The sequence below is a fragment of the Triticum dicoccoides genome, chromosome 3A (assembly GCF_002162155.2).
Source record: "Triticum dicoccoides isolate Atlit2015 ecotype Zavitan chromosome 3A, WEW_v2.0, whole genome shotgun sequence".
NCBI classification, from domain to species: Eukaryota; Viridiplantae; Streptophyta; class Magnoliopsida; order Poales; family Poaceae; genus Triticum; species Triticum dicoccoides.
Genome location: NC_041384.1, coordinates 438,628,211 through 438,641,480, shown reverse-complemented (window position 1 = coordinate 438,641,480; position 13,270 = coordinate 438,628,211). Strand labels below are relative to the sequence as shown.

The following is a 13,270-nucleotide window of genomic DNA, read 5'->3' as shown; positions in this document are numbered from 1 at the left end:
GGGTTAAACTTGACGAGCCTAGCATGTATAGACATGGCCTGGGAACACTGGAGACTGAAAGCTCGAACGTGAGTCATATAGTAGATATGATCAACACAGAGATGTTCCCATTGATGACTACCCCATCTCACGTGATGATCGGACATGGGTTAGTTGATTTGGATCATGTATCACTTAAATAACTTAAGGGGTGTTTATTTAAGTGGGAGTTCATTAGTAATTTGATTATTTTAACTTAATTTATCATGAAATTTGTCTTAATACTTTTGCATATCTATGTTGTACATAAATGGCCTATGCTACCGTTCCCCTGAATTTTAATGCGTTCATAGAGAAAGCTAAATTGAAAGATGATGGTAGCAACTACACAGACTGGGTCCGTAACTTAAGGATTATCCTCATTGCTGCACAGAAGAATTATGTCCTTGATGCATCGCTAGGTGACAGACCTGCTGCAGGAGCTACTACAGATGTTATGAACTTCTGGCAGGCTCGATATGATGAGTACTCAATAGTACAGTGTGTCATGCTTTACGGCTTAGAACTGGGACTTCGAAGACGTTTTGAACATCATGGAGAATATATATGGGATGTTCCAAGAGTTGAAGCTAATATTTCGAGAAATGCCCAGGTTGAAGGTTATGGAGTCTCCAAGAAATTCTATAGCTGCAAGATGGAGGAGAACAGTTCTGTTAGTGAACACATACTCAAAATGTGTGGGTATCATAACCACTTGACTCAGCTGGGAGTTGATCTTCCAGTTGATAGTTGATACGTCTCCAACATATCTATAATTTTTGATTATTCCATGCTGTTACATTATCATTCTTGGATGTTTTACAGTCATTTTACAACAACTTTATATCATTTTTGGGACTAACCTATTAACATAGTGCCAGTGCTAGTTGTTGTTTTTTTGCTTGTTTTTTTTACTTCGTAGGAAATCAATACCAAACGGAGGGAAACTTTTTTGAGATTTTTTATGGACCAGAAGACACTTGTTGGGCCAAAGAAGTACCAGAGGGGGGCTCCGAGGGGAGCACAACCCAGCTAGGCACGCTTGGGGCCTCAGGTGTGTCCTGTTGGGTTGTGACCACCTCATCTGCCTTCCGCGCCGCCTCTTTGCTCTATAAATACACCGAAAATCCAAAAACCCTAGGGGAGTACACGAAACACAATTCCAGCCGCCGCAAGGTCCACAACCACCAAATCCAATCTAGACACCATCATGGAGGGGTTCATATTCCTCATTGGTGCCTCTCTGATGATGCATGAGTAGTTTATTGTAGACCTACGGGTCCGTAGTTAGTAGCTAGATGGCTTCCTCTCTCTCACTTGATTCTCAATACAATGGTCTCTTAGAGATCTATTTGAGGTAAGTCCTTTTGCGGTGTGTTTGTTGGGATCCGGTGAACTTTGATTTTATGATCAGATCTATTTTACTCATGAAAGTATTTGAGTTTTGATCTCTTATATGCATGATTACTTATAGCCTCGTATTTCTTCTTCAAATCTTCGATTTAGTTAGGCCGACTAGATCAATTTTTCTTGCCATGAGAAGAGGTGCATTGTGATGGGTTCGGTCATGCGATGTTCTTTCCCAGTGACAGGAGAGGCAGCAAGACGCATATTGATCATTGCCATTAAGGAGAACAAGATGGGGTCTATCCCTACATGAATATATCTTGTCTACATCATGTCATCATTCTTATTGCATTACTCCATTTCTCCATGAACTTAATACATTAGATGCATGCTTGATAGCGGTCGATGTGTGGAGTAATAGTAGTAGATGCAGGCAGGAGTCGGTCTACTAATCTTGGACGTGATGCCTATATAATGATCATTGCACGGATATCATCATAATTATTTGAAGTTCTATCAATTTCCCAACAGTAATTTGTTTACCCGTCATATGCTATTTTTCTCGAGAGAAGCCACTAGTGAAATCTACGGCCCCCGGGCCTATTTTTTATCATATTTGCTCTGAGATCTATTTTTATTTGATTTTGCTTTCAGATCTGTTATTCCAAAAACCCAAAAATACCTTGCTGCGGTTTTTTGTTATTTATTTTATTTCGCGTTTTCGCGATGTCTATTTATCCAATCTACTACAAACCAATCTATCTTTTGCCCGAGAGGGATTGACAATCCCTCTTACGTGTCGGGTTGCAAGTATTTGTTCTTTGTGTGCAGTTACCAATTACATAGTGTTGCTTGGTTCTCCTACTAGTTCGTTAATCTTGGTTTCATCACTGAGGGAAATACCTACCGTAGTTGTGCTGCATCATCCCTTCCTCTTCGGGGAAATACCGATGCGGACACGAGCCATCAAGAAAGGATTTCTGGCACCGTTGCCGGGGAGACATCATCAACATCTATTAGGTTCCTAATCACAAATCTCATATACTTGCAATTTACATTATTTGCCATTTGCCTCTAGTTTTCATCTCCCCCATTTCACAAAAATGCCGTTTTATTTGCTACTTTTTCGTTTGCCGTTTTCTTGTCAGATCTGTTTTTGTGTACAATCTTATTTGCATAGTCACAATGTCTCAAGAAAATACTAAGTTGTGTGATTTTTACAATACCAATAATAATGATTTTATTAGCACTCCGATTGCTCCTCCCGCCACTAGTGCGGAGTCTTGTGATCTCAATGCCACTTTGTTGAATCTTGTTATGAAAGATCAATTTTCTGGTACTCCTAATGAGGATGTCGCGTCCCATCTTAACACATTCGTAAAATTATGCGATGTGCAAAAGAAAAAAGATGTGGACAATGATATTGTGAAGTTGAAATTATTTCCATTTTCTTTGCGGGATCGTGTAAAAAATTGGTTTTCCTCTTTGCCTCGCAATAGTATTGATTCTTGGGATAAGTACAAAGATGCTTTTATTACTAAGTATTTTCTTCCCGCGAAAATTATTTTCCTTAGAACTCAACTCAGATCATGAATTTCAAGCAACTTGAGCATGAACATGTTGCACAATCTTGGGGAAGAATGAAATTGATGCTAAGAAATTGTCCTACTCATAGTTTAAATCTTTGGATGATCATTCAAAATTTTTATGCGGGATTGAATTTTGTTTCTAGTAATGGTATACCGAAAGAGCGCATACTAGTAAAAAAGTTAATTCTGTTGAAGAAATTTATTCTTTAAGTGAAAAAATTGATGCTCTTATGAAAATGGTTGCTAGTAAAAGTGCTCCTATTGATCTTAATGATGTGCCTTTGTCTAATTTGATTGAGAAAAATAGTGATGCCGTAGATGTGAATTTTATATCGCGAAATAATTTCAATAACAATATTTATAGAGGTAATTTTAATCCTAGGCCTTTTCCTGGGAATTCCTCTAACAATTATGTTAATTCCTGTAGTAATCCTTCTTATCTTTACATCTTTATCTTTACATCTTTACATCTTTATATATATATATCTTTCTCTAATCTAATAATAAAGCAGATATTGCTTCTGGTCGTACGTCATTCAAATTACCCTTGAAGTTAGCAAAAATTACCCACCAATGCCACCCGTAAGTGGAAAAAACGATTCGTTTTTCCCTTACGTCGTTGCCCATCGTGTTTAGTTCAAATAAAATACTGCCATGCTATATCACAAGTCTATAATAGCTGGATTGGTTGATGCCATGCTCTTCTACTTGGGACACCCAAGTTCGAATCCTAGTTATCCCTTTTTTTGCCTTTTATCACTCCCTGAATTCCTGTTGGCGTAAGATAGAACTATCTTGCTCAAGGGCTGCATAGTGTTGTAATACGGTCCAGCTACTCTAACTTTTTTTTGCAGATTCAAGTACTTTTTAAAATATTCATATCTTTTAAATATTAACATAAACTTAATATGTTATAAATGGAAAACGCTTAGGAAAATATTTAGATTCCAAATATGCTATTACCCTGCATGTTAATCATTTCTAAAAAATACTTCTATTTATATGGGGTATTTCAAAAATGTCTATTATATATGTTTTAAAAGATCTATTACTGGTTCAATAGGGGAAGTTCATTTCTACCAATTTAGAATTCCTAATCAACCTTTTTTTTGAGAAAAAAACTACTAGCCATCTTTTGTTCTTTTTCAAAGAAAAACTACAAGCTAGCTTAGTGCTATATATGTACATGTAAAAACATATGTCTACATGTCGTTGTGTACAGTGGGTTGGCTGTCACCTTTGCATCCAGCGCCCACTAATATGAATCAGTTGATGGTCGGCTACAAATGACGTGGACTAAAAAGGAGAAATTTTGGATTGGGGGGGGGGGGCAAGGGAGCTATGGTCTGGAATTCGCATGAATCGCCATATTAGGCGGCGATTGGGAGGGGAGGAGGTCTCGACCAGACTATCCCGACCTCACCTAACACAAACAAGCATGTTTTACAGATTAATCTACTTGATGTTATTGTTATTTCTAAATTTGTTCATAATAGTATTTCTTTCCATTTTCTATTAAATTTAGCTCATGACATCAGGTCCAAAATTATTAATAATGTTATTCCTTTAAATTTTATTTTAAATTTCAGAAGGAACTAATAAGTTGAATTAATTTGACTCGGGACCACATCTCATGTTCCAAATAGACATCCTGGAAAAGCATACCCTTAATTGATTCATTGTTTAACATGTTGTTCGTTGTTTTGAAGCTGTCGTTCATGTCGAATGACTATTGGCTGTGATTTTAAAGTAGAGGGAGTGGACTTATACATGAAGGATCATGAGAATACTTATCACATTAGAGACTTGTGTTATTGTTTGATCTCCCGTTGCAACGCACAGGCATGTTTGCTAGTAATCTTCCCTAATAATAAAGCAAATAGTGTTTCTGGTCGTCCGTCGTCAGCAATTTTGCAAAATAGTCCTTCTCCTTTTTGGTATTCAACCCGCAGTCCATTTTAAGTGGATATATGATATACGTCGTTCTTACAAAAAGGACCCTGCGTTTTGTTATTCGGTTGCTGGCGAGCGAGATGAGCTGGAGGTCCAGGCTGGCCGCGATGCAGACGATGCCTGGCTCGGCGGAGGCGCGAGAGGAGGTCCAGCGGCAGAGCTTCAACTCCAAGTACGTGGCGGCGGCGTTCCTCGCCGGTTCCGAGTGAGATGGGGCTGCGATGCAGACGACGCCGGGCGCGGCGGCGGCAATCTCCGGCGAGATCCGGTCGAGGAGGCGAGGTAGGGGCCGGATCCTGTTCCGGGGACGACATGGAGGCGATCTACAAGGCGCGGGAGGAGGTCCAGCGGCGGGGCTTCAACTCCAACGGGCCCCCTTTCGATGGACGCGGCCGCCCACATCGCCGGCGACTCCCCGAAGGCCGACAGGGCCTCCTCCCCCGCGTCCTCGACCGACTCGGCCTCCCGGCGCTCCTTACCGCGGAAGGGGATTCACCTGCGGCGGTGCCGGCGACTGTTGTCCGCTCGGAGATGAGAGGGAGGCAAAGGCGACGGCAAGGGCGCTGGTGACGACGTGCAGGACCTCGCACTGCCGCCGGGGATGTCCTTCACGGCGGTTCTTGCCCAGGTGAGCGTCCACTCCTCCCGGTGTTCGTCATGTGTTCTCCCTCCCCCTCTGCGTGTCCTGTTCGCTATTCTCATGTTGCTTTTGTTGCAGCCAGAGGCTCAACATCAGGGGCCGCGTCTACCCGGCGATCCTCCCCGTCGACGGCAACAAAGTCCCTGCAAAGATGCATGCAATCCCACGCACACACATCCCATATACTTGGTGTTAATTTCTTAGTTTGTCCACTGCAAGTTAAGATGTGAACAATGGCGAGTGCTGTCAATATGGAACGGTTGAAGTGCAGAACGAGTGACAATCTGTTCATGTCTCTAGGCTGTAGGTTTGGAAGGGGATCACTGATGAGGAGCTCGATGTGCTGGACACATTTGAAGATGAAGAGTATGTGAGGGAAGCTGTTGGCACCTCACTGACCATAAGTCCATTCGCCGGTCTAGGTCTCTGCTTCAGCTCATGGTAGTCGGATTCATGCCGACCTGCAAAATTCAGAGGAATGTTTAGCTCAAATCAGTTATCTTGACACCCCTTTTCATGATTGAGCCTTCTGCTTTGGGGCACGCAGATAGAACTGCTATCAATTGGTTTTGTTCTATCATGAAAGACCACTTTTCGTTTGGCACTTAGAGAGCAATTCTTCACTAGGCTGTTCCACGGAAAGAAGATTGAGTACTTCGGATTTGCAGGATTCGTCAGATACAATGATTGGCTATGCATGCATATGGGGAATGTGGATGATCCTGACCTCTATAGTGAATGGGATTTTGATGTGAGTATTTCCCTTCATGCTAATCGTAAGCATTTTTCGTATATTGATTGAAAGGCAGACAAACACCACCACTATCTAACTAAGCGCATGCACCAATCTGGTGATGCTATGAGAAGCAAAGCTGTTGCAATATATGTTTATTAAATTACATGTATAATGCTACTGTTTGTTAAACAGTCTCCATTTTCTCAGCTGGCCCAATACTTTTGGTGATCAGAATTTTGGTACGAAGAATAACATCACTAATTTACTTGCTCTAAGAAAAGCACATGCTTGATTTCCTGAATATGTCCCTATGTGCTGCCAAACGGTATATGCTGTTTGGCAATGTCTTATTTTCTTTGGATTCCCGGGGCATATTTCAGTAGTATCCGTTCAAGCACTAACCTGTACTACTATGCTGCTTCTCCATCACTTCTGGCTCGTGAAGGTCAACGGCCCGCCGAGGCGAGGGATCTCGGGTCGCCGTCACTCTTTGGGAGCTCCCTCTCCTTCCTGCCTTCTTACAGTGGTGCCAGGGACCAACTGCCGGACGCCAGCACGACGGAGCTACTGTGCTGCTGCGTTTCCTCAGGTTGTTCGGGCGTGTCGTCGGTCCTAGCCACCCATCATCAAGATCCGACGTCCTCTGTCCTTTTTTCCGATTGATGTGAGTAAGCCTCCACCACCCGCTTCCAACTTTGTAAAATTTGCTGCTGTAGTTGGCATGAGAGGCGCCTTGATGCAAAGCTACAGGTTTGCATGGGTGCTGCTGGCTGCTGCCCCCTTGCCCCCTGGCCAGCAGGGTTGTCCATGATCAGGGCCCCCAAGCAGCCAAGCTAAGGAGTAACATGCCGCAGCTTCTGCCCACCACCATGTATGAGACATGGAAATCTAGGAAGCTGCAGGTTTGTGCGACAGTCATGCTCACGATGTGTTTTCTGAAATGCTTTCATGTAGATTGATGTTTATATATTATAAGCATTTGTAAAATATTCATGTACAATGCAGTATGCAACAATAAATCACATCTCCCAGCAATGGCTACGTACCATTACTCTTATCACCTTAGACTAAGTTGTATGAATTAGATGGCTGAGCACTTATGTTTTTGTAGTAGGTTCTGTGTCCTTCGCGCACATAAAATTCAGAAATAAATTTGGTACATGGCTGATTGACTTTGTTCGTGTGGATTATCAGTTTACCAGCAATGATGGACTTTGTTTACGTGGAGTACCAATTTAGCAGCAACTCTGTTGTAACTTTGGCAACACAACCAACATCAAGTGTCACACTGGTAGTCTAGGGTCAGTTCAAAATTCGAATTAGAGATAGTTTGATCTACGTGTAGTTCATCGTCCATTTCTAAATCACCAAGGATTGATTTTATTGACACAAGATTCTCTACCTGTTGTTTTCTATTAGGTAAAAACAGTTATTGGCTCCTCTTGTAATCTACAATAAGTATCCCTTTTGACACTCATTTAAATAGAATTTTTTATTATTACTGTGGAAGCAGAAACACACTTGAGAAGGATTTCATTTAGTATGTACTTTGAGTTTTCATAGTCTATTATTGACATGGATTTTCCTTCTGCTAGAGAGGCTGGTGCCAATCTACATCAAAACAACGGCAAGTTAACAAAAGAGGATGCTGGAGTTGTACTGTGACTACTGTTAGATCTGTTTTTGCACTTCTGAATTTTATTTGAGAATGAATCTCGAAGGTATAACTTCTGCAAAATGCTAGCGCCCACCTAAAGATGACAAGATTTTCTTCTTCTAAATGTAATGAGGCATGAGCCACAAACTCTTCATAGAACTTTGAAGCAAAATATTGATCCCCCGCATGCATATATGATTGCGAACCAATTTTTTTCCAGTCCGTTCCTTTTTAACATAATATTTCTCTGGGTGATGTAACATAAGTATATTATTGATAAAATTAAGTGATATTATTAATACTTGATTTATCTGGGCATAAAAATGTCGAGATAATAGCTCTAGCACTCATGCCCACAATTTGAAAATGGTAGGACTATTCTTTACTTTTACCCATATATAGAAGTGATAACCCCCCTCCCCCTACACATATAGCGAGATAATAGCTCTAGCACTCATGCCCACAATTTGAAAATGGTAGGACTATCCTTTACTTTTACCCATATATAGAAGTGATAACCCCCCTCCCCCTACACATATAGCATTTTTCTCCCGTTGCAACGCACGGCCATTTTTGCTAGTATATATATATATATATATATAATATAAATATATAAATAAAAAATAATATAAATATAAATATAATAATAATAAAAAATAATAAAGAGAATTGGGTTTCTGCCCGTTCGTCGTCGCGCGTGATTTTGCATAAAAGCCCCTCGATTTATATGAAATTAACCCGCAATCCCTATTTTATTAAGCTGTATATAAAGTTACATTTTACAGAAAACCCCCTTGTTCATTAGATTTGCATCCGCTGACCTCGTAGTCTTATCCATTTCTCTAGCGATGGCGATGGCGACGGCGACGGCGACGGCGACGGGTTTCTCTGGCGACGGCGACGCCGCGACGGCGACGGGTTGAGGGCTGCGTAGACGGCGCGGCGAGGAGGGGCATGTGCTGTGGAGACGGCGCGGCGAGGTGGGGCAGTGGTGGTTGTGCGGCGAGGCGGGGCAGGTGCTGCAGAGACGGGGCGCAGCGAGGCGGGGTAGTGGCGTCGCGGGGGAGGATGGAGGATGCCGGAGCAGAGGACGACAGCTCCCGCCATCGCTGCTGTCCGTGCACGCCCCCGTGCTCGCCTCCGTCTGCGCCCGCGCCGGAGCGCTGCTGTCTGCGCGCGTCCGCGTACTCGCCTCCGTCCGCACCCTTCAGCTCGCCTCTGCCAGCCGCGCCCTTCAGCTCGCCTCCGCCCGCGTCCTGCCGCGTCCCAACCGCGTTGGGAGACCGCCTCTGCCTGCCGCGCTTGCCTTTGCTCATGCCCTGCAGCTGGCCTCCACCCTCGTCCTGCCGCGGTGAGCGCGATCCTGCACCTGTGGCCGCGAGCAGGCAAAGCTGTGAGCTGTACGCTTCTGAATCTCTGACGGACTTTTGCTCCCTTGTTTGATTTGAATCTCTGACGGAAATCCTGCTCCCGTGTCCTGCTCAAACTCATGCTCCCGTGTCCTTCTCAAACAAAGAAACCGCCCCGACCCGGATTGGAGTTCACAGCTATAAGTTGAATTGTTCTTGGCCAGAATCGTAAACCAGGCTAGCGCCACCAGTGAGCAGTGCACCGTCGCTTGGGGTATGATATAGATCTTCTTACCTTGCTTCTCCTGTTTCCTGCCGTATAATGTTGCAATTCACCTGCTAACATGTGATCTTGCAATTGCCGTCTATGTAAGATGATTTTTGGTTGTCGCTCTGTTACAGTAAGGTAATATATAATTTGTTCGGTTCGTGTTGCTGTATTGCTACCTCTGATCCCTAATTTGAGCAAAACTGCGACACTTATTTGGGGCTGACTTGATGCATTTGTGAACTTGCTATCCTGCACTGTTTTATGACGACAATTAAATTGTGCTTTGGATGATTTTTTGCTTGATAATGATTTGCCAGTCGTAACACCATGATCACCATCATGTCGCCTTTGAGTACGTCGGAGGAACAGGCACCGAGTTCGCCTTTGAGTACGCCGGAGGAACCGGCACCATGTTCGCCGGAATTCTTGGTCCAGAGAAGCATTGTGAGTCCAACGGTGGCTACAACAGAGGTATGTGATGCCTCGACCTCCCTCAAAAACAGCCCTGCTGTTGCCCCTTCCCTCAAGCCTTTGTGTATTCAGAGATTTATTGTTTGATTTTTTGCATGCACTGTGACTGGACATGATGTTGGCAAATACATTAGAGATTATGCTGCAATCTAGCATATTTCTTCTAGGCCAATTACTTTCTTCTAGATGAGTTAATTCAGAGGTTACTATCAAATAGATGTGTTCTCAGGTTCAGTATTAATTGGGGAGCTGCTTTTGCCACATTAGTTCAGAGTTTTCAGATTTGAATTAGCATGCATCAGGGTAATTCCTAATTAACAAACATTTGCTAATTAATTGGGGAGTTGATGGTTAGGATTGAGGAGTCACTGGTAATTAGCCTGCTTTTAAGTAACAGTTCGCTAAACAGGCAAATGCCTTTGGGATTGTTGCTGGCATAGTAAGATACATCAATAGAATTAAGTGTCCGGAGTCATTTCATATTCAGAATTGCCCTGCCATGCATGCAATAAATAAAAAAGTGATTTGGCCTGGTTTTCATGTCTCTTCTGTGTATGCGCGTGCAGGTGGCAAAGGCGTCCAATCCAACTCAGGTGGAGGCCAAGGAGGTTCGGCTCTCGGACCTTGCACCAATGATGCTGGATGATACCGACGTGCAGACTGTAAGTTTCATATATTCAGACTGGGACCTTTCTTCCTCTTATTTTTTCCTGGCCACTTGATTACCGCACTATCGTTTGTCTTCCCATTTGATTTCTCATATGAAGCTACTAATTTTGAAAATTCCTTTTATTTTACAATACTTTTGCTTATGTTTTCTTATGGAAAGTAAAATAGAGTGAATTAACGATTTGTTTTTCTTTAGATGTTGTCGGTCGGGTGTCCTCTACTACCGAAGTTCCCCCACCATCTGCTGGTGCTTGAGAGCAGAGACGGCATACTTTCATCAGCAGCGGCCAAACCCCCAGCGCCGCTGGTGCTGTACACCCCTGTACCCCTCGATATCTAGTGCCTCGCGTCTGCCCAACATGAACACCTCCTCAATATGTACATCTCTGAATTTTGCCATTGCTAGAGAAAGTAGAGCATTGTTTTGCTGTAGCTATAATTTGAGTTTAGAAGATATACTCCTCTCTTTTTGACGTCAATTTTTCAGTTGACACTTGTGCAGAAGCCCAATGGGATGAAATTACGGACCACAGAGAGGTGTAATTATTAATTAATTTCTTGCTTTAAAAGATATGCAACTAGCAGAGTTTCTTATTATTATCAATTGGATTATGACGAAGTTAAGAACTTATGTGGACAGTCTGGCACATTTCGGTGGCAAGATTTTTGTACAGTTACAGTGGCAGATTTCAGAAATTTGTAGAGCACATGATTAACAAGAAGAAGATATTCTGTCAAGGTGTGTACTTTTTACCCATTGCACTAATCGTTTGCTTTGAGCGATAGCTAAAAGAAAGTACTTCCTTTGGTATAATCTTTCATGCACTCACACGTATAATATCTCCATTTCCTTATTTTTTGTTCTTCCGTCAGTAGTATTTCTTTTAGCTACTATTTTCCCTTGGATAAATCACTCATGCTATTTTAATGAGGTTCATTCTAGCCGTTTGCTCACGAGAACAGAAACATTTTATCTGTTAGCTAAATGAAAGTACATTCTTTGAATTTGCCACTTTTTCCTGCATTCACGGATATAATCTGTCCATTTCCTGGATTTTTTATTCTTCCATTAGTAGTATTTCTTTTAGCTACTTTATGCCATAGCATAAATCGCTCATGCTATTTTAGTAAGATCCACTCCTGCTCTATGCTCACTAGAACGGAAAACAAATATTATCTGCTTATTTTAGCGTCGCATTTCGCTCACGGTATTCATGGTCACAGATAAAACAGTAATAAATTGCCCTTCTCTGTCAAACTTACGGAGTACGAAGTTGTCATGCCTGATCAGCAAAAGATTTGTGCTTCTTTGGCCCATATGTATCACAGTAGAGTATATGATTTTTGCAGTTCTTAATTTAAAATTTTCCTTTTCTGGCATAGCCATGCATATCAACAATCAGTCAAGCAAAGAAATATTCATGGGAGATATACAGGGATCCACAAGAATGTGCACCGTATGGCACTACCCTTTTGTCATCGAGCCACTATCACATTTTGGTCAGCAATCAGTTCAAGCAATTCTCAGCGCAATTAGTCAGAAGTTGGAATTTACATCTGAACGAACAATACATCAAGCAACAGAAGAAATAGTGGTCATCTCTTTTTCTTTGCACCAAGATGCCATATAAGCATTCAGACTTCGGAATCGCACAAGCAGTTTATATATAAATGATGTGCCATATCGTTTTAACACGGACACTTCAAAAGAATATCTGCCAAGAGTGGTCGTTGATCACTATGATTATAGTAGTCCTAAAGAGTTTGCCTCTGCGTTTCTGTTCACATGTAGTTGATATTTTAGCCTTTTAGAAGTATATGGCGTTGCTTAAATTATGTTTCTTTTGGCAACAACATATGAAATGGAGAAATTTTTAGGTTTAGGATAAAATTGTTCTTGATTTTGAGAAGATTGTTATAGATCCATGAGAAAAATGTCCCAAGTTTAGGAAGTTAACTATCCATATTTTCGGATCTTGGTTAATAAGCTGGTCACAATTGTTTTTTTTTGTTTTTTAAGCAAGCTGGTCACAATAGTTGATGTGGGTCATAAATCAAATAATTACTCATGTAGTTATGCTTATTAAAGGGTCTGATTTTTTTCTCCCGGTGCAACGCACGGGCATTTTTGCTAGTAATAATAATAGGAATACCTATGATCTTGAAAGTAATATTAAAGAATTTATCAATGCTCAAAAGGTTTTCGATACTACGATAGAGGAAAAGTTGAATAAGATTGATGATATGTCTAGAAGTATTGATAAAATTTCTCATGACGTAGAAAATCTCAAGTTGAATTTTTTTGTTCCTAAGGTTGATTAATCTATTAAAGCTTTATATGTTTCCATGGGTGAAAGTAAGAAAAGAACAGCTATGCTTAGAGCTAAAAGAGAATTTTTAGAAAGAGCGTTTTCTAGTGATTGCTTTCATGAAAATGATGAGATATTATAGTGATTGGTGTTTCTTCTGTCGATTCCTTTTTTAATTAGTAAAATTAAAATTGATGATAAAGGGACTGAAGAACAGTCAACTTTAGCTAGAAGGCGTCCTGATAATTCGGAGGGTTAAAA

The 13,270-nt window shown here is 41.6% G+C and overlaps 1 long non-coding RNA gene across 5 annotated transcripts; it reads left to right on the top strand.

Moving 5' to 3' along the window:
* Positions 1–8,792: 8,792 nt before the first annotated feature.
* Positions 8,793–12,657, top strand: LOC119268453. Of its 5 annotated transcripts, XR_005133196.1 has the most exons (7): positions 8,796–9,563; positions 9,878–10,031; positions 10,598–10,693; positions 10,897–11,078; positions 11,188–11,237; positions 11,341–11,439; positions 12,084–12,657. It is a non-coding gene; the product is annotated as an uncharacterized LOC119268453 (long non-coding RNA). The 5 variants fall into 5 exon arrangements; XR_005133195.1 differs by having other exon boundaries at positions 8,793–9,291; positions 9,457–9,563; positions 10,897–11,439; XR_005133194.1 differs by having other exon boundaries at positions 8,794–9,340; positions 9,457–9,563; positions 10,897–11,439.
* Positions 12,658–13,270: the final 613 nt, after the last annotated feature.